General features: G+C 33.6%; 1 protein-coding gene across 1 annotated transcript in view; it reads left to right on the forward strand.

The window, feature by feature from the left end:
• MACROD2 (mono-ADP ribosylhydrolase 2) overlaps nucleotides 1-23,022 on the forward strand; it is a 2,270,665-nt gene that overhangs the window by 110,831 nt on the left and 2,136,812 nt on the right. The window lies entirely within an intron of this gene.

Here is a 23,022-nt window from a genome sequence, read left to right on the forward strand (position 1 = left end):
CTTTCTTTCTTTCTTTCTTTCTTTCTTTCTTTCTTTCTTTCTTTCTTTCTTTCTTTCTATCTTCTTCCTCCTTATCATATAACTTCATACACTGTCTACTCTAGCCATTTAAACCTATTCGTCTTTCTCAATCTTGTTTTATCCTTTTCTTTCTATATTCATTTACGGATATTATAGTCATTTAGGATTAGAATGTCTCCTTTCATGTTTATACTTGTTAATATTATTTTCCTTTCTTTGTGGTCCACTTTTGGTACCAGTTCTGTCATGAAACCTACCCTGATTCCACCAGCTCTAAGTGGTTTTCCCTTCCCCAGATTATTCCATAGAGCTCTGATGGGATTTTTCCCATTTACTTATTCTCATTCTGGCATTTCCTTGTTCAAGAAATTTTGGTGTCTCCCTAGTTCCTTTAGGTTAAAACAAAAATTCCTTGTTTTGGTTTTGTAATCTGACTTCAATTGATCTTTTCATACTTATTTCATATATACATTAGAACATATACCCTATATTCTAGCTGTTTCCTTGATGTGATACTCCTTTCCTGCCTCTCTGCCTTGGAACAGACTGTTCTTCATGCCTGAAATACTCTCCTTCTTCATCTTTGTACTTTGAAATCCTTTAAAACTCAACTACAGGCTTCTGGAAAAAGTCTTTCCTACTTCCTCCACTTGCTATTGTTTCACCTTCTAAAATTATGTGGTGTAGAAGATGTAGAGCTGACCTACTTCCTTATTCTAGGTCTCTAGCAAGATCTAAGTTCAAGGCCTGTTTCTGATAAATACTGGGTGTATAACCTGGAGTAGTAATTAATCTATTACTATCTCACAAACTCCTCTAAGTTGCAGAGCAATTATGTATTTGAAATAGTGGAGAGAACTTTCTAACTGGACATTCCCTCTAGTGCTGAAATCATAGGTCTGGACAAAAGTTATTTCTATATATTTTTTATCGAATTATCTATATACATGATGTTCATAAGCTCCTTAAAGGTGGGACTACCTAATTTTTTTGTCTTATCATCCCTAGCAACTAGTATAGAGTAATGTACATGTAGATGTTTAATAATGAATGAATTTAATTAAATACATGTAACTAATGGCAGTAAATTAATTATAATTAATTAATTAATCAATTAATTTAATACATTCATTGAAATGTTATATTAAAATTGTTTATGCCTTATGAATTACACACAAGATAACTGCTTGCTTTACCTATTACTTATTCTAGTTATTTCTTATAACCCATGAACACATATTTAGAGGAGCCAGCTGACAGGTTCATGTGTTACCTTCTAGTTCTTATTAGGATGTTGCCCCTTACAGGAACAGAATAAATGAATGCTGAACAAGTGAGGAATAAGAGATTAATTTTTTTATTAATGATAAAATTAATAATACTTGAGAGGCATTCTATTGTTCCACAAAAAGAGAGAAATCACCTTCTGTGCCTCAAGTTTCTAGAGGGATTATTTTTTTGGGGAGGATTGGAGAAATTATTTTATTTCTAATGGATCTTCTGAGTTTGAACTCTCATCTCTTTATATATATGTATATGTATATCTATCTATCTACATATATATAATTTTGATCATGAGAGTGGACCTTTTTAGATAAAGTGGCTCAGGAAAGAACTAAAATTCATGAGAGTTCTCATAGCCAAAAAGTTATTCCTATTCTTTCTAATGAAAATTATTTTTATGTTTCTGACTTAAAAATGTTATACATACTCAAGGCTCACCCTTCCAACTCTTATTCTCACCAATGGGCCAGGAACCGAGAATTAGTCAGAATGAGGTTAACCACTTCTCTCCTTACTACTTTAAGGCTTATTTATCTTAAGGGTTCTCTAGTACCATTGCTCATAAGCCAGCACTGGCATATTCCTTATTGATTATCTAGTCAATATTAGCCATCCAGAATTAATTAGCCATTAGAAATAGATATTTGCTGAGGTAGTATATAGTAAGAATAGTTGAAACAAAAATTCTTCTAATTGGGGGCACATTTTATCAAAAGTACAGAGTTCTGGGGAATGTGAGGTCAAAGATAGCACATATATTAAAGAGTTAAACTCATATCTTCTGATTATGGGAAATCCTTTTCTTCCTTCTGTGTCCTTAGGAAGTTCCTCCTAGGTTGAGATTTCTTCTGGGTTCCTTGTAAAGTCCTGAAAGTACCTTTCCTCCCTATGTCTGGTTTGTCCCCAGCTCCTGATCAGACATTGCTTTCAGCTACTGTTGTTCCAGAGATTCCATTGTATGCTGGGAAGTCCAGATCTTACAAGCTATTGAAGTTCACAGGGTCATCCCTCTGATGAGGGGCATGGGAGAGAGAAATAACATCTACTCTCCCCACCCCCTGTTCATCTCCCTCTCAAGGACTTGGCTGAAACTGCTACACAACTAAGATGGTCTTTTGCTGTTTTTATCCAGGTCTCACTTATCCAGGACAACTATTTTCCTTTAAACAATTGCAATACACCCTTATGAAGAGCAAATATTTTATCCATTGGCTTATTAATTACTTTAATTGGGATAAGGATAGTTATTTGATTCATTTGAAATTTCTGACATTCTAAATACTCTAGGAATAGGATAGGCCCCCATGCTCTTAAAAAATGTGGTGATCTAGTGGAAACAATATAGGACTGAATTAGCTCTATCAATCAATCAAGAAATGGATAAACATTTGTTAAGTGTCTATTATGTGCCAGGCATCATACTACATGTTAGGAGAGACCAGGGCTCCATTTTCAACATCATCAGTGACAAGCTGTGTGACACTGGGAAGTCTCATACCTCTCCTGCACCTTTTATAAAATATGGATAATAATATCAGCCCTTCATTTCTGGTTTGTCATAAGAGTCAAATAAGATAAGTATATATGAAAGCAATATGATGGTGATTATTATTTTGCAAATCTTTTCTTTTAAATCATAATACATTTAAACTCACAAAAGCTTCCTTAAGTCCTATTAATAGTAACTAATCACTTTACGGTTGCTTTTTCTGGATGAAATTTAAGGAAAATATGTAGTTTCTATATCAATTGCTCTAATTTTTCTGACTAGCTAAAAGTAGCACATTTTTGTCACTAGGGTGTGCCATAATTCCATGAATCTGAATTACCTTCAACTATGGACTCCTGGAAGGGAATCTCTATGCTGCCTGTTTTGCTGCTTAGCGACCATGAATTTTTCAGCAAGTTGTTTGACTATCACCTGGGCAACTGCCTGAGTTCCCATGTTATTTTCTTTGTGTTTTACACCATACCTCCCTGCTCTCTGGCGTACTCATATGAATGAATGTGAGTCTGTGGCTTGTTAGCAGAGGACCCAAATGCCCCAGAAGAGGTCTATGTTGTCAAGCATTATAATGCTGCCCTCGCGTTCTTTATTTCATTAAACAAGAAACCAGTATGAGGTTGCCAAATTGATGGCTTTTTAAGATTTGATATCAACAGCATTTAATTAAATGTGCCACTCCTCTCTCATTGGGCATTACTGCTGATGCCTACCAGGAAGGCCCAGAGCTCTGCCACAGCCTTCAGATGATTTGAGAGGTTAGGCTACTCAGTTTAATGTGTAAAGAGAGGAGGCAACCCATTATGGAATTGTCTTCTATTTACAAAACTACTCTGTCACAAGAAATAAAAGCAATAATTAAAATTGGCCTTTTTCTTTCCTAAGCTCAAATTGTAAAGAGGCTATTTATATTTAAATGTGTAAAAATGATTGGACATATCTGCCTGGCATAAGTTCTGAAGGACAAGTAAAGGCTTAAAAATTTGCCAATTTATGACATAAATATATGTAAGAATACGTCAGGTAGATAAATATTTGGCAAATTGTGTACTGCATACCATAATTAAGAGGCTTTTTATTTCTTTCATTATTCTCTTTTTTTAATCAAATTCATCTTTTGAGGAAAATCATACACCAGCAGCTTGGGACTAGTGGGAGGTTTATACAAACATCTCTACAAAATAAAGTTTTTAACATGGCAACAAAATCTTCTTTGTTTAACGTATGTGGATGATTTTCAGCATATTATTAAGCCTTTGGTTTTTCTTTAAACTTTAGCAGACATTCTGACTCTGGGATCTTTTTGGTAGTTTATAGTGAATCTAAGCTGCTTGGAAGATAGCTAGAAATTGATTTACATTGACTTGCTACAGAGACTTTTACCAGATAACATTCTCTTTAAGCAAACTGTGTTTGTATAGCTACCTTGTAGCTACATTCAGCCCAGAGATAACAGTTGTCATCTGTTTGATAAAACAGCCAAATCATTGCCTGACCAAAGAATCTCAGAGCTGGGTCAGCATTTGATGAATGTGGAAATAGTTCATGTTTCTGCTCAGTTTGGCTTGCCAGCTCCACAGTTCTTTGGTAAGTAGACAATTCCAGGATGTCATACAGAAACACCAAATCAAACAAGGCTGCATGGTTCTCTTCCATTTATTTGGAATGTGGAGACAGGTTAAGTAGTGCATTTAGCTAGATTCACCTTAATGGGGGATTGGCAGATATTCTGAAACACAAAAATATTTTTTTTTCAGGCTACATGGTTTGAACACACCTTTCACTTCATACTAATATGAAGAATAGATTTTTGACTTCTCAACTGCATATTTCAACTATGATTTTCCAAGGAACAGTTAGAAAATGAGAAATGTCCACAAAGAGATTAAAATAATAAGGCCTCAGTGTCTTACAAGCAGCACCAAGTTGTATGAAGGTAAAAAAATTCTTTGGCTCTAAGCCTAAAATAAGTACACTTCCACACTTAGGTTCTTTTTGAAATCAAAGTACTTAATATTTTTTAGGTTATACACTGGTCGTACAAATACCTTTTGCATTTTTCTTTGCTTTAAAAGAAATTTCCATGATTTTATCTGTGATAATTTTTTGGATGGTTTTCATCAATAAAATATTTAACTTGATAAATGTAGGTGAGAATATGCTACAGGTCCTAAAGTGATTTTCCAAATGTTTAGGCCAGACCAGGTTGCCCTCCTCATCTCAATAAAGTTCAGAGGTTTCCTATTATTTTTTAAATTCCTTTTCTTCTGCCTTAGAATCAGTGATAAGTATTAGTTCCAAGACAGAAGAGTGATGAAGACTAGCTAGTGGGGATCAAGCGACTTACTTGCCCAGTGTCACATAGGTAGGAAGTATCTATAGCCAAATTTAAACCCAGGATCTCCTGCCTCCAGGCCTGCTTTCCATTCTCTGATCCCTATTATTTCTAGAATCAAGTATAAACTCTGGTATTTAGAACTCTTCACAACTTGGTACTTTTTTATCTTTCCAGGCTTACTACTTTCCTGCCTACTCTGCACAATGCATTTTGCGGCTTTCCTTGTGATTCCTCACCCAGCCCTTCATTTCTGTTCATTTGAACTGACTGCCCTCCTCCCCTCACACCAGTGCCCACCTCTTCACTAGCCTCCTATAGCTTCCTTCCTTCTTGATAGCTTCCTTCAAGACTCAGCTCATGTGCCACCTTCTGCAGAAGGCCTTTACCTATCTACTTAGCTGTTAGAATCTTCCTCTTTTAAGGATGTATGTATTAATAATGTACCTAATTTTTTAAAAACTTAATTCTCATATCATAAAGTAAATTTATTGAGAGCAGGAATTGCTTTTGTCTTTGGTCATATTATTGATTCTTATTGCCTGACATAAAGAGTAAGCACATTATAAATGCTTATTGCTTGATTGACTTTTCATAACAAGATTATTTTTTATATATTCATTTGGTTTTTTCTCCTCTCCCAATAGCATACTTTGAAAATGAAAAAAAAATAACATTCTATTAACAAAAATGCATCCTCCATCAAGGCAAACTTCTAATTTGGTCATGTCTAAAAATGTATAGTTCAGTCTGTAATTTAAGTCTATCATTTAAATTCCATAAACATTGAAGCACCTATTATGTGCCCAGGCACCATGCTAAGCTTTGGGAGTAGAAAAAAGATAGTACCATAATACCTGGTCTCAAGGAACTTACAGTGTAATGGGGAAGAGACAACTTGTAAACAAATATATGAAAAGCATGCCATTTATAGGATAAAAAGGAAATAATGAACAGAGGCTTCCCTGGAATTTCAGAATTGGGAAGGCTTCCTGTAGGAGGTGGATTTTTAGTTGGGACTTAAAGGAAGCCAGGGAGGTCAGTAGTTGGAGGGGAAGACAGAAAGAATTCTAGACATGGGCAGGGGGGTCAGTTAGAATGCTGGGAGTTAAGGCATAGAGTTTCTTGTTTGTGGAATAGGCAGGAAGGAGGTCAGTAGCCCTGGATGAAAAAGTCCATGTTGGGAAATCAGGCTTAAGAAGACAAGGAAAGGTAGGAGGCCACTAGATTGCAAAGGACTTTGAATGCCAAACAGAGCACTTTGTATTTGCAACTGGAAGCAATAAGAAGTCACTGGAGTTTTACATAGTAGAATGATGACATCACCTCTCTGGCAGGAGTTATGTGGCATGCTTCATCTTCAGAGTCCTTTGGACTTATGGTCTATCATTGCATTAATAAAATTCTAAACTCCTTCAAAGTAGGTTTTTTTCTCTAGTGTTCTTTAATTTCTCTGATTATTAGTTATTGGGCACTTTTTTCATATGGAAGTTCATAACTTGGATTTCTTCCTTTGAAAATGGCCTATTCTTATCCCTTGGCTATTAATCTATTGGGGCATTTCTCATTTTAAGCAGTACTTCTATCCCCATTACCCCTAAGTTTACTATATAGAAAAAGAAATCAATTCAGTTCACAAGGGAAGAAGACAAGGGGACATTTACTATTTCAATATTATAGAATCATAGAAACTTATAGCTGGAAATGATCTTAGAAATCCTCTAGAACAACTCATTTTAGGAGTAAAATCTAAATCTTTATTTCCTATATATATTTCCTTTATTGTGTATTCTTGATGCTTTATAGGACTTCCTGAAATGACTGGAATGAATATTAACTATTTATTCATATTTAGCAGGGGGATGTCATTTCCTACATAAATCCCTATGATATATTTGGGAAGTCTTTAGGTTAGGCTTAAGGAGGTCTAATTTATAGTTTCCTCTAAATTAATTAATTAGGGGCTAGGATGATGGGATATTTAAGCCTATGTTAGAGAAGAAAAAAAGGTTAGGAGAATAAATTTTTCTCAAAACAAATTCTTTTTCTATACTTAAATATCAAATGAGTCTGTTTCAGACCACTTGCTTTTTTAAAAAAATGGTATGTAATAAACTCTACATAATATTTTCCAAACTATATTGCTTGTCTATTCTTCCTCTTGTCCTTTTCTGAGTGTAAAAAATTCAATACTCCTTATCTTCTTTTTGTCATTACTGTTGCTAGCTCTTTCAACCTCCTTACTAATTACAAACAGAAAGAAGAATAAAAGTTCTTACAACAAATTAGCATAATTAGGAAAAATGAATCCACATAGAGAGCATATCCAAAAATATATGTCTCTTTCTGCAACTTGAATCCATCATCTTGGGAGGTGGGTAACATATTTTGTTCTAAGTTTAAATATTTCATTGGCCAAAGTCCTTAAGTTTTCAAAATTGTTTTCTTTACATTATTTTCTCTATATTGAATATTCTTTTGGTTCTGTTCTTTTAACTCTGTTTATAATATGTAGGATTCTCAATGATTTCTTTGGACATCGCTACTGTTATGATATTATATTATATTCATCTATCACAATTTGTTCATTCATTTTTTATGATTTAGTAGGAATAGAAGCCATCCCCTTAGATAATATTACTTTGCTTTTCCCCCCTCACTCATTTAACTCTTAGGTCAGGACATTTATTTTACACATGACTATTCTTTTTCTATATTATATTCCCCTTTAATCTATCATTTCCTCCATTTTCATTTGTTTCCTTCTTGAGTTTATCTGTTTCTTCCTCAAACTGCCCACATGTGCATATTGTTCAGCTCTCTCTTTCCATTTCAAATAAGTATTTATGCATATTTTTCTCATAAACTACAGTTTTGAAAAATAAATTCCATCCTTGTCTTTTTCTTTTTTACTATGATGTATTCCTTTTATTCTCTCTTCTCTTTCCCCAAACACTTGGGACAAAACTAATCCATACCTAGATTCTTTTTTTCTAACTTCTAGAATACTTTTTTCTTTTCTTTTTTTTAAACATTTAATAATATTTATTTTTTAGAAAAGTTAACATGGTTACATGGTTCATGCTCTTACTTTCCCCTTCACCTCCCGACCTCCTTCACCCTGCATAGCCAATGCTCATTTCCACTGGTTTTAACATGTGTCATGGATCAAGACCTATTTCCAAGTTGTTGATAGTTGTATTGGTGTGGTAGTTTCGAGTCTACATCCCCAATCATGTCCTCCTCAACCCATGTGTTCAAGCAGTTGTTTTTCTTCTGTGTTTCCACTCCTGTAGTTCTTCCTCTGAATGTGGGTAGGGTTCTTTTCCATAAGTCCCTCAGAATTGTCCTGGGTCATTGCATTGCTGCTAGTACAGAAGTTCATTACATTCTATTTTACCACAGTGTATTGGTCTCTGTGTATAATGTTCTTCTGGCTCTGCTCGTTTCACTCTGCATCAATTCCTGGAGGTCTTTCCATTTCACATGGAATTCCTCCAGTTTATTATTCCTTTGAGCACAATAGTATTCCATCACCAGCATATACCACAATTTGTTCAGCCATTCCCCAGTTGAAGGGCATACCCTCATTTTCCAGATTTTTGCAACCACAAAAAGCATAGCTATAAATATTTTTGTACAAGTCTGTTTATCTATGATCTCTTTGGGGTACAAACCCAACAATGATGGCTGGATCAAAGGGTAGGCATTCTTTTATAGCCCTTTGAGCATAGTTCCAAATTGCCTTCCAGAATGGTTGGATCAGTTCACAACTCCACCAGCAATGTATTAATGTCCCAATTTTGCCACATCCCCTCCAACATTCATTACTCTCCCCTTCTATCATTTTAGCCAATCTGCTATGTGTGAGGTGATATCTCAGAGTTGTTTTGATTTGCGTTTCTCTAATTATTAGAGATTTAGAACCCTTTCTCATGTGCTTATTGATACTTTTGATTTCTGTATCTGAAAATTGCCTATTCATGTCCCTTTGCCCATTTATCAATTGGGGGAATGGCTTGATTTTTTCATACAATTGATTTAACTCCTTGTATTTTTGAGTAATTAGACCCCTGTCAGAGTTTTTTGTTATAAAGATTTTTTCCCAATTTATTGTTTCCCTTCTGATTTTGGCTGCATCATTAGAATACTTTTTGAAGAGATTACAGTTCTGAAGAGACATTTATTCCTTCTCTTCCCTATTAGAATATTAGCATTATACCACCATGTAGTTCAATTCAGTTGCTCAATTAAATTTACCTTTTTAGATTTCACATAACTTTTTTGTTTTTTTTTCCAAAATTCCTATTCAGTTCAGATTTTTTTTATTAGAAATGCATGAAAGTACCCATCTCTAATAAAGATTCATTTCTCCCCTTTTAGGATTATACTCAGTTTTATAGGGTAAGTTATCTTTGTTTAGTCAGGGATCCAGTAACATTTATTAAGCACTTATTATGTACCAGGCACTGTACTAAGCAATAGGGATATAAATAATTGGTAAAAGACAGACGCTCCTCCCAGGGGATCATGGTATATTAGGGAGGAGATACAAGCAAAGAAATATGTACAAACAAGGAAAATAGGAAGAATATAATGAAAGAAGGCATTAGAATTAAGAGGAGGTAGGGGAGGATTCCTGTAATAGATATGATTTTAGATAGGACTTGAGGGAAGCCAGTAGGTAGAGATAAGGAGGGGAAACATTCCAGGTTTGAGTGACAGCAAGAGATAATACTTGGAGTAAAGAAGGAGAGGAAAAAGAAAGAGAATATTCATTCATATAGTGCCTGTTTTGTACCAGGCACTATGCTAAGTGCTTCACAAATATTATTTCATTTGACCCTTACAATAAGTTTTGTCATGAGGCTTTAATGACTGTTATTATCCCCATTTTGCAGTTGAGGAAACTGAGGCAAATAGCAGTTCAGTAATTTTTCTAGGGTTACATAGCTAGAAATTGTGTGAAGTAATAGAATAGCAAGGAGTCCAGTTTCAATGGACTGAGGAGGAGGGTGTACAAAAAATAGAAAATTTAGAGATGGAATAAGTTATGAAGGACTTTGAATGCCAAACGGAGGATTTTGTATTTGATCCTGATGGCAATAAGAAGGCACTGGAATTTATTGAGTCTATAAGTGTATGTTACATGCTTCGACCTGCACTTTAAGAAAATATCTTTGGCAGTTGAATAAAGGACAGAGCAGAGTGAGTAGAGACATGAAGTAGATAGACCTAGCAGCACAAGTAATCTAGAAGAGAGTTAGTTATTGAAGGCCTTCATCAGGGTGGTGATGGTATTGGAGGAGAAAAAATGTATTTGAGAGAAGAGATTGCAAAGGTGAAATTCATATGTCTTGACAACAAATTGCCTATGAGAAGTGAGAAATAGTGAGTAGTAGAGGATAATACCTAGATTGTAAACCTGATGGCCTGGGAAGATAGTGTTGTCTTCAACAGCAATATGGAAGTAGGTGGTGAGGATTAAGGAGAAAAAATGAGTTCAGTTATGGACATGTAAGAGGAGAGAGAGTGGAGTCACCTGTTGTAGATAACCTTTTTAAGAAGTTTGACTACAAAAGGAAAAGAGATATTGGATGATAATTAGCAAAGTGCAAACGACAATATAAGGAGTTCAGGGACTCGGGAATAAAGGACAGTGAAGAGTTGAACTGGTTCACCAAGGATGGAGTATGGAGAAAAGAGGGGAGAAGGGTTAGTGCAGGTGATATGACCAAGTAGAGAACTAAGAGGGTCAAGGGATTGAAAGGCAAAATAGACAGAGTAGAGTTCGATAAGGAAAGGAAGAGGAAGAGGTGGAGAGCCAATAGATTATTGTCGGATAAGGAAATTTTGGAATTCTTCAACATGGAGGTGGTGAAATTATGAGTGATGTCAAGATCAAGGGGGATTCCTGATGCTTATATTTTTGAAGTACAGTTGAATCTACATAGCTGAAGATGGAAGTCCAATTTTCCATAGACTTTCATTTTTCTCTTCCACAAACAACAAGGAGTTAGTAGGCTTGAGGTTAAAGGAAGATTGCTCCTTTTTGAATCAGAATCTCTTCACATCACTGGCAGGAGATCAGGCTGACAGCCGAAGGTGGAAGTTGTCTTGTGTTAGTACTGAAGAAAGTGACATCACTGGCCCATAGAAGCCTTCCCTCAGAGGACATGCAGAGGAGATGGAATGTTTAAAACAGAGGAAGATCTGTCTTCTCTTCTCACCTGACGCTGGACACCAGGCTCATAGTGCAGAAGGTGGAATTTACTGTTGCAGGGAAAAGTTGTAGTGGGGCAGATGGAATTCTGTTGCCTTCACTCAGGAAATGGAAGGCACACAGAGAAGGGACTGTCTTTGCTTCTCTTGGTCATAAGCCTATATAGTTTTTGCTTTTTGGAATATTGTATTTTAGAATTTCTTCTCATTCATAATAGAAGTATCCAGGTCTTGTATTAACTCTTACTATAGTTCTGTAATATTTGGACTATTTTACTGTCTAGATATTTTCAGTTTTCCCCTTCTCTTCTCCTCTCTTCATCCTGCCTCTCTCCCTCCCTTTGCACATAAATTGATGCCTACCCACCCACAGACAAATTTTTAAAAGGGAATTCAGCATTTTTGATATGACATTCTGTAAACTTCTCTTTTAAGTTTTATTTCAAGATATGATTAATGGATTCTTTATATCTTTACTTTTTTCCTCTTGATCTAATAACTACGGACATTTTTTATTTGAGATTCTTGAACTATAGTGTTCAGTTTTTTTTAATCATGGCTTTCTAGATGTCCAATGCTTTTTAAATGATATTTCCTTGATTTTTTCTAGGTAACTTGTGTTTGATGCCAGATATCTTTCACATTCTTCTATTTTTTCAGTCTTCTGATACTGTCATATTTTTTACTCTTTTTATTGAGTCATTAATTTTTATTTGGCCCATTCTAATTTCTAGGACATAAATCACTTGGAAAATGCTATTTGATCAATTTCTTCTAGATATTCATGTATTGTAAAAAATCCATTTTCTCTTTGTGTTTTTGCTTGTAATTGTTATAAAATTACTTATTCCTTCTTTTGGAATTTTTTGTGAACATTTTTAATATTGATCAGTGTCTCCTTGGTTTCCTCATCTCTTTAGATTTAGTTCCTGTATGTAGACTTTGTGCCAGGGGAAAGCTTTCCCCCTTGCCATGTTTTTTGACCTGCTTGACTTGCTCTCCTGAATTTCTTCACTGACCTTCACATCCTGGACCTCTCCTCTGATCCAAGGTTTTTGACTATTAGGTCTTCAGAGTCATCTCAGGACAAAAAGTTAGGAACTTTGGAGCCCTGTTATCTCCTAAATTGTCCTTCTCTGACCTGAATACTTCCATACCATACTGGCCACTGCTTCTTCGGGGCTTTCAATGTCAATACCTTAATTACCCCTCCCCACCCAAGGACAGCTCTTTTTCTTCTTATTTTCTTCTTATCCTATTATTGATTATTTCTCCTCCTGAATGTAGGAATCTGCACATTCTTTTGCCACTTCTGACATGGAAGTTGGTGGTACCCTTCCTGTAGCCTGTGGTTTCTGGCTAACTTTTTGTGCTTTTCTGAGGTGGAAAAAACCATCAGAATTTTTCTTGATCATTTTTGGTTTGGTACAAATTTCAAGGTTTCCTAGAGAAAGGTTTATGGAAATTGGTTGAGGAGAAGTGGGTAGGTCTATAGCAGCAACAATCATGGTTGGAAGTCATGTATGGGAATAATTAATTCCAAGTATTTTAAAAGTCATTTATTTGTCATTTTTTAAGAACTTTCCAAAGCTAGTTTTCCTTCTCAATCTGATTTTGACATATAGGAATTTTAATTATGATATGAAAGAAAACTTTGATTCATCTTTATTTTTTTATCTTGCTAGCTAGGTGATGTAGAGGCAAGATATGATGTATTTTTCTATTACTACCTCTTTAAATCCTGATTACTTTAAACAGTATTTTCCAGTTGTCCCATTGTTTTTCAGAATCATTCTACTTTCATTTCTAATCAGTGACATCCTATTACTTACAGGATAAATAAAGCTTAAACTGCTGTATGATACAGATGCTGGATTTAGAACCACAAACCTTATCTGAAACATCTGCACTCCAATTTTTAATTTGCAAAATGAAAGGGTTCAAATAGATTTCTGAGTTCCCTTCAGACTCTAAATTCCATATCACTATATGATTATTGTATTAATAGCATGTTGATGTAACTCCTTTGTCAGTCTCCTGTGATATGAAAATACAGTTAGGAAGGATCTTTATGATATTGTACTAGTATTTAGCTGTTTTCTAGAAGTTCATTTATGCTTTTTATTTTTTGGTATAATGAAAGCTAAACTTCTGAAAGTCATTTAGTCCTGCCTTCAATGTTCTTTACTTGTTTGGATTTTTTAGATTCACAGTGGCCCTTTGACAGTTTTCATCCAGAATCAAGGCTATCATACTTTTTACATATTCCACTGAGATTAGTGCTTTGAGACCACATAAATCATACTTTCTCATCTGTCATGCCAGTTGTCTTTTCCAAGGTGGGTTTTTTTGCCAAAAGAGAAACTGGCAATTGTATCATGTAGAATCATGTTTCCTTCTACTAGAGGCATATTTAGTGAAGTTCCATAATAAATATTTTTATTTCTTCATTTATTCTTGTACTTCATTAACATTATTAACATAGCTATGACCTTAGATATTTTGAATTTGCATTTTTCTTTTAAGAAACTCTTGTAAGCTTTTATTTAAAGTAGCTAGTAATATTGTAAGAACAAAAACATTTTGAAAAGCAGGTAAGTATATCTCTGAGTTTTTTTGTTTATAACTGTTACCTAGTTGTGGTTAAAGAGATATGTTAATTCCATTCTAAAAAATTCAATCTCTCCTCCTCTTGATTTACAATTCCCCCCCCCCCAATGACAGAAAGTTTTCTCTATTTAAGAATATCAAATAACAGTTTACAGGTATATTCTAAGCATCATATAACAAGAATACCAATGCATTAGTTGAGCTATTAAAATTTTTTTAATGTTGTAAGTCAGTGTAGTAGGCAGCTATATGTATTCCTCCTTTTAACCCCTGAGTGCTAGGGTACCATGCAAAATAAATGCTAGAAGTAGTAAAACTTGACACTGGAAATTTTTGTTGAAAAGTAGACTTAGGACTACATTTGAAAATTGTCTTCTCACATAAAATTTGAGTTTAGAAATGGCACAAGGTCATCACTTTACTTATTCAACCATGGTGACATATCCCATTACTTGCTGAATGGGCTAGTCATAAGTATAAGCCATAATTGTGCCTGAAAATCTTATTCACTGATCAAAGCAAATCTTATATTTGATGTAACAGATGTCACCTTCACAGTGATATCCTTCCAATGCTAGTCACTTATTTGTGGAATTATTATTATTAACATTATATTGAGTGTCAGCAGTGTTCAGTTTCTGCCCAGTACACTTGCAGTTTGGGCAATATGCTCAAAACAAAGAGTAAAACACTACGAAGGAGTCAGTTCTCTCTCTGCTGAGGAATAAATAGATATCTAATTTATTTTTTGTTGTTGTTCTTTCTGATTTTCTATTTTAGCTTCTGTAGTCTTCCTCTCATTCCCACACTGCACACATAAATCATGACTGATTTCAGGGAGTAGAGGGAAGAAATATGCTTTAAGGTGACCTTTTTACAAGGGGGAAAATGAACTCATTATAGAAAGAGGGAGTGGGAAAAGAGATAATTAAGAAAAATGTCATTGAACATGGTACAGAAGAAAGAATACTTGCTTTATAGTTATAATACCTGGATTCATATACTGCCTCTAATTCTCACATGTGTTAAATTTGGCCATGTTTCAACCTTCCTGGCCTCAACTGATTTGCCTATGAAATGAGGGATTTGGACTAAATGGTCCCTGAAGTGCCTTCCTTCTGTTTGATAATGGGGTAGGTAGGTGGATAGAATTCTAGGCCTGGAGTAAAATTCAAATCTGGCCTCAGACACTTATTAGCTTTATGACCTAGATAAAGTAATTTCTTTTTGCCTCAGTTTCCTAATTTGTAAAAGGGAGAGAAATTATAACAGCCACCTCCCAAGTTTTTTGTGGAATTGAAATGAGTTAATATTTGTAAAGTACTTAGTAGCATAGTGCTTTATTCATAGTAAGTGCTATGTAAATGCTAGTTGCTATTATTTTTACTATTATTATTTCAAAGCTAAATAAGGAATCAATTCAAATTTATACAAACAAGATCCATTCTTCAACTGACAAATAGAAAAGAACATGAATAGGAAGTTTTCAAATAGTAAAATAAATTATTAATTACCTTATAAAATAATTCCATGTGACTAATTATTAGAGAAATGGAAATTAGAGCAGCTTTGAGGTTCTGCCACATACCTGTTAGATTGGCCACATACCTGTTAGATTGGCAATATTGAGAAAAAAGAAAAATGACAAATGTTGGAAGAACTATTGGGAATTAGACATTAACAAGTTGAGCTATGAACTGGTCTAGACATTCTAATAAGTTATTTGGAACTACACTCCAAAAGATATTATACTGCATAATGTTTGTGACCCAGCCACATTATAATAAGGCCTATCCCCTCAAAGAAACTGAATAAGGTGAAGACCCATATTTACAGAAGTTTTTAGTTCCACCTTTTTGGTGATGTAAAATAAATGAAAACTAAACGGTATCCTATCAGTTGGGGAATGGCTGAACAAATTATAGTATATCAGCATCATAGATTACTATTATGTCTTCAAAATGATGAAAGAAATGGATTCAGAAAAAATGAAAAGACATTTTCATGCAAAATGAAATGAATAGAATTAGGAGAACAATTTATATAGCAATAATATTGTAAAGAGAAACAACTTTGAAAGACTTTAGAAATCTGAATGATTTAATGATCAACCATAATTCTAGAAAAATTGATAATGAATGAAGCATGTTACTTCCTGACAGAGAGTTTATGGATTCAGAGTAAAGAGCTCTAATTTTTTTTGGATATAGTAATCAATGAGGGATTTTTTTTTGTTTGAGTAAGCATATTTTTTACATTGTCTTGGGTGATTTTAAATGGCATTTCTCTAACTCTTGCTGCTGAGATTTGTTGGAAATGTACAGAAATGCTGATGATTTATGTGTGATTATTTTGTATACTGCTACTTTGCTAGAGTTGTTGATTATTTCCACTAGCTTTTTATTTGATTCTCTAGAATTTTTTAGGTAGACCATCATATCATTTGCAAAGAATGATAGCTTGGTCTCCTCATTGCCTATTTTAATACCTTCAATTTCTTTTGCTTCTTTAATTAATACTAGTATTTCTAGTACAATATTAAATAATAGAGGTGATAATGGGCATTCTTGTTTCACATCCTTGTTTGTTATTTTTAGGAAAGGCCCTTCTATTTCTATACTTTCTAGTGTTTTCAGTAGGAATGGGTGTTGTGTTTTGTCAAAACCTTTTCCAGCATCTATTGAGATAATCATGTGATTTTTGTTGGTTTGCTTGTTGATATGGTCAATTATGTGGATGGTTTTCTAATGTTGAACCATCCTTGCATTCCTGGTATAAATCCCACCTGATCATAATGAATAACCCTCATGATCACCTGCTGGAGTCTTTTTGCTAGTATTCCAGTTAAGGTTTTTGCATCTATGTTCATTAGGGAGATTGATCTGTAGGTTTCTTTCTCTATTTTTGGTCTACCTGGCTTTGGGATCAGTACCGTATTTATGTCATAAAAGGATCTTGGTAGAACTCCTTCTTTGCTTATTATGTCAAATAGTTTGTATAGTATTGGGATTAGTTGTTCTTTGAATGTTTGATAGAATTCACTTGTGAATCCATCTGGTCCTGGGGATTTTTTCTTAGGGAGTTCTTTGATGGCTTGTTCAATTTCTTTTTTTGATATGGGATTAAGTATTCTATTTCTTCTGCTGTTAATCTAGGCAATTTATATTTTTGTAAATATTCATCCATGTCACCCAGATTGCTATATTTATTGCCATATAATTGGCAAAGTATTTTTAATGATTGCCTTAATTTCCCCTTCATTAGAAATGAGTTCTCCATTTTCATCTTTGATACTGTTAATTTGGTTTTCTTCTTTCCTTTTTTAAATTAGATTTACAGTACTTTGTCAATTTTATTTGTTGTTTTCAAAGTACCAGCTTTTAGTCTTATTTATTAATTCAATAGTTCTTTTACTTTTGATTTTTATTAATTTCTCCTTTGATTTTTAGTATTTCTAATTTAGTTTTCATCTGTGGATTTTTAATTTGTTCACTTTTTAGTTTTTTGATTTGCATGCCCAATTCATTGATCTTTGCCCTCTCTAATTTGTTACTATATGCCCTCAAGGATATAAATTTCCCCCTGAGTACTGCTTTGGCTGTATCTCACATAGTTTGGAAGGATGTCTCATCATTGTCATTCTCTTCTATGAAATTATTAATTGTTTCTATGATTTGTTCTTTAATTGATTTTGGAGAATCATTATTTAATTTCCAATTAATTTTTGATTTGCCTATCCATGTACCCTTACTAATTATTATTTTTATTGCATTATGATCTGAAAAGGTTGCATTTATTATTTCTGCTCTTTTGCATTTGTTTGCCATGTTTCTATGTCCTAGTACATGGTCAATCTTTGTGAATGTACCATGTGCTTCTGAAAAGAAGGTGTATTCCTTTTTGTCCTTGTTTATTTTTCCTCTACATATCTTTTAACTCTGATTTTTCTAGGATTTCATTTACATCTCTTACCTCAAGCATATTTTTTAGAAGTTTTTTTTTATTTTTCCAACGGGAGTGGGAAGATGGAAGTGAGAAAAAATACATTTTTAATTGAAAAAATTAAGCTAAAAACAGAAAACCAATACACATCTTTAAGAATTAAGTAATTACAAAGAAGGGACATTTTACACAAACAAAATAGCATTTGCTATTGAAGAATTGATGAGATATAGTTTTTATTTTAGGGGGCTTGCAAGTCAGTTAGACCTGGATTCAAATTGCACCTCTGATACTTACTGGCTCTTTGACTCTGGCCAAGTTACTTAAATATTATAAATTATTAAAGGCATATGTTCTGTTTTTATTCTATTCTTAAAAATAATATGATCTTTCATATTGAGATTTTTTATTTATTTTATGTGAGGTGGTGATCTGAACCTGATTTTTGCTGGACTGTGTTCCGCTTTTTCTGGCTGCTTTTATCAAACACGGAGTTCTTTCCTAGGTAATTTACATTTTCCATTTTATTGAATACTGGGTTGTTAAATTTTTGTTTCTTCTAATTTGGAGGCAGTTTTTGTTAAATAATAGTAGAAAGAATATAATGATGATAACTTATATAGCAATTTAAGATCTGGGAAAGCACTATACATATCTCATTTGATCCTTATAATAATTTTGTGAGGTAGGTGCTATTATTTATTCAAACAATTCTTTTCCTCAAGGAACTTATATTATACATGTGGGCATATGCAGATACATATATCGTCTAGGTCTATTTTTTAACCCTTAACTTCTGTCTTAGAATCAACATAGCATATTAGTTCCAAGGCAGAAAAATGGTAAGGGCTAATCAATGGAGGTTAAGTGACTTGCTCAGGGTCTCACAGCTAGGAAGTGTCTGAGGCTAGATTTGAACCTAAGACCTCTTGTCTTTAGAACTGATTCTCAATCCATTGAGCCACCTAGCTGCCCTCTAGGTCGATTTTCTGTAGAGTTATTTTCTCCTCTGATTTAGGCATAAGAATTTGTAAGGGACAGAAGAAATAATCATGTTCTGTTGCCCTACCATTTAGCAGTCCATGTATTCTAAATGCTTATTTTGTGGTAAGCCAGAAGTCACATTAGAGAGATGACTGTTTCCCATGCACAAAACATGGAGAAGGTAGAAGGAAGGAAGAAAGGCAGGGAAGAAAGGAGGGAGGGAAACAAGCATTTATTAACTTTATGCTATATGACAGACACTGTACTCAGAGATTTACAAATATTATCTCACTTGATCCTCGTAACAACCCAGGGAGGGAAGTGCTATTGTTATCACTATTTTTACAGATGAATAAACTGAGGCAAACTGCTTAAATGACTTACCCAGAGTCATACAGGTCATATTAGCTTCTTTATGAGACCAGATGTAAACTCAGGAATTTCTTACTCTAGACATAGCGCTGAACCACCTAGCTATGCCATTCCCTCCCAAGGCATATTCTTAAACTGACAAACCATGACCAGGAATATGTGACCAAAAATGTCTTCAGTAAATTTTATTCCAAATACTTGGGATCAGTACCTCACATTTTTGGCACAATTAATTAGCAGGGAAATAGCTTGTGCTAAACAAGGCTACAAGTAAAACTTTTGTTTTGGGTTTCTTTATGAATTGATACTCCTCACAGTCTTCCCCCATCCTCTATAATATTTTAAAAATTCATTGTTTTCTATATTGGTACTACAATTGACTGCTTCCCTCTCTGGAAGCAAAGGATTCTTTTTGGCCTCTTTGCTTTGGTGACTATTTTGTCCTTAGTTAAGCCTTTCCATGATAGAATATTTGCCTTTTAAATTGGCCACTTTCTAGCATTGCTAGCTTATTTGGTCAAGTAGGAGATAATAATTATCCTTTTGTTTTCTGACTGACAATTGATTTTGACCTTTGCTCCAACTAGTCAATGATCTGACTGCAAGTTGATTCTGATGTACCTCCCACATTAGTCATCCCCTATTTTTTCAATAGACTCCATTTCACTCCTCATGTTTACTGTTCACTATATCCAACACTGATTCTCTTGTAGGAAGTACATTTGATTCACCCATATGTACAAAGATTTTAAGTTGTCTGAAACCTTTTAAGCCTCATTTCTTAAAATCGAGCCAGAGAAGTACAGGCATAAAGCATGAGGATAGAAATGAGTCAGGAAGTGGATATGGGAAAGGTGTGGTTAGTGTGGACTTTGCCACAAACAGGTTTAGGTATTTAAGTGGTGGTTGAGGAAAGGAAGCTGCCACAGGCTCAGGCATGACTCTAGAACAGTCAGCTCATGACTCCTCTTGGAACTTGCTACAGGGCTTTAAAATGTATTCTTTGTTCAATTTTCTTTAATATCAAAACCATATTCTGTGACAGTTTCCATACTCTATAACATCTTCATGAATAGTTAAATACATTATAACAGTGAGGTCAGAATCTTCATAGTATATGGCAGATATTCAGACTATTTCTGAAACCTGCTTACAAGAAAGATTATTCCAGTATATAAATGATTTGTAATTTTTAACATATTGTTAGTAATGTTGTCATCACTTCCTTATGAGTCAAAATTTTGATTGTATTTAGAGGTTAGTTTTGATGTTACTTTCTTTTTATTTCCTTCAACAGATGCATTGATTTGATTATTTCTTCTTTCTGTGTGTTTTTAGGGAGTATCTGCTTAGTATACATGCAGTTTTAGTAAAGTATATTAAAATTAAATAACTGGCCAATTGTATAGCATTTATAGTTCTATTTAATTTATAGTTTTATATAGTTTATATAATTTTATAGAATTTACAGTTCTATTAATAAACTTCAGTGTACCTGATAATAGTTGTTTTTCAATGCATTAAGTAAGCTGGTTAATAAACAACATTTATGGAGTTCAATGTTTTTTATTTTATTGTCTGTATATGCTTTACAGGTTTATTCATGCTATGATTGTCTATCTGAAATTATTAATCCATATTCACTTACAAGACATAATTTTTGATATATTATCTGAACAACACTTTAGCATCTGTAAATTCATAATAAGCAGGCTAATACTCTAATTATGCATGATAATGCCTTATGTGTCATTTAACCTTTCCTTAAAACCTTTGTTAAAAGTTTATGACTTTTTTTGGTAATTTTCATTCTATCTTAGGTGCTTATCAATTTTGTTTTACCAAGCAGTATGCTTCAATGTGATAATATTTTATTATTAATATTACTAATAAGAATATCTCATAGTTTTAAATTGATTTAAGATTTATAAGACACTTTCTGGGAATACCCCTATGAGTAAGGTTCTGTAAGTATTGTTATCTTCATTATATAGATGAGAAAATCAAGACTCATAGGCTAAATCAATCACTCAGCTAGTTAAGTATCAGAGCTTGCACTCAATTTCTTGGTCTTGTGGCTCTAGAATAGTTTTTTCATGTTAGGTATCTACACAGATTTATACTCTGATTTTCTGAGCTAATTGAAGTGCAAGTCAATGAAGGGAGGTGAAATATAGTAAAGCAAAGGTAATTTAAAAATAAACAATTCAGGATTTCCCCCACCCACCCCTTTTCATAGCAATGTTTGAGTCCTTGAAGCAAAGGTTTAATAGGAAAAGGAGTTAGAAGAACAATTTAAGAAATGTCCCAAAATGAGAATGATGAATTAAAAATATCTTTATTAAGCTTTTACTAAATACTGCATTAGTGGCTGAAAATGTGGTTTTGGGGAAGGACATTGATATTTTATTGAATGAAAATGAACAATGAAAGGAGTCAAGGAGCTTTGACAAAGAAAGACAACTCAGATTAAAACTAATCTTGGAGGTTTTTAACAGTTAAGAATAAAGGACTTGAGACTGAGTTGTCAAAATATAAGGGAAAGTCTTCATCAGTACTAGAGTATTAGTTTTAAGGAAGGGAAAGTACCTAAGGGAACAACTGTGAGATGTTAATGGTAGATATCTATAGAATGTGCTAAGAATTTTACTGATGAATTTTATAGGCAGACAATACAGACAATACAGGGTATTAAGTATTGTTATGCAGAACTAAAAGTGAAACTGCAAATGGTTTGGTATGCAACCTTTAAATGAATAAAATAGTAATTAAATGATAGGAAATTAGAATAGTTTTTACCATTATTGGTAAATTTTTATCACCATTACAATAACATGTTCTTGTCAGGTGAAAAGAATAAATATATTATAATTCTAAGAAAGAAGTTTTTGATAAAAGATGGTCACTGTCATAAACCCCCACAAATCAGAATTTGATTTTTATTTATAATCATGGTTCACATAAATAATCAAATATTTTAATTTATTTATGTAGTTTATAAGTGGACCATTTTGTTCTTGTTGAGTCTTATTTTAGATTCCAATTTCAAAAGTCTTTGCTAAAGACTGTGAAAGAGTAGGAATATTTTTAATATACCATATGAGAAGGAAAGACCAGGCCTTTTTCACAAGATTCTGAATGGATGCTGCATTATTTCTTAATAATATTTGATCTGTTAAATATCTTAAAATTTTATAAAGATAGGTGAAAATGTTTTTATGGCGATAATGACAATTGAAATGAGACTATGAGAAATATTGATTTACAAAATTATATAGGTCTTATACGAATGTAATCTGGCCCCTTCATGGAGTGGACTATTAATTGTTACAACAATTTCATTTTCAGATTACAGCTTGACTAGTAATATGAATATTATCAACATAAAGAAATTCCACTGATACTTGAAACTGAAAGTATGTCCCAGGATGCATTGTGCCTGGAATTTAGGAATAACTTATGTCACCCAACAATACTCCTCTGCTTTCTTGGAAGACTAATTAATATGACTTTTCCTTTCTTCTTTTTGTTGTGTACACTAAATTGCTGAAATCTTAGTCTAGTTAGGTTAAAATTAGCCAAGAGAAGAGTAAATTCTTGTGATTTCAAAGCTCTAATCAGTGTCATTTTTTCAAATTGAGATGTGTATATGTATATGAAAATAAATTTAAATATTTGAAATTGACAAATCTATATAATAGCATTACATGATGAAAATAGAATGATCAGTCTATCCATTTGAAAGTCA

Source organism: Gracilinanus agilis, chromosome 2 (assembly GCF_016433145.1).
Source record: "Gracilinanus agilis isolate LMUSP501 chromosome 2, AgileGrace, whole genome shotgun sequence".
NCBI lineage: Eukaryota > Metazoa > Chordata > Mammalia > Didelphimorphia > Didelphidae > Gracilinanus > Gracilinanus agilis.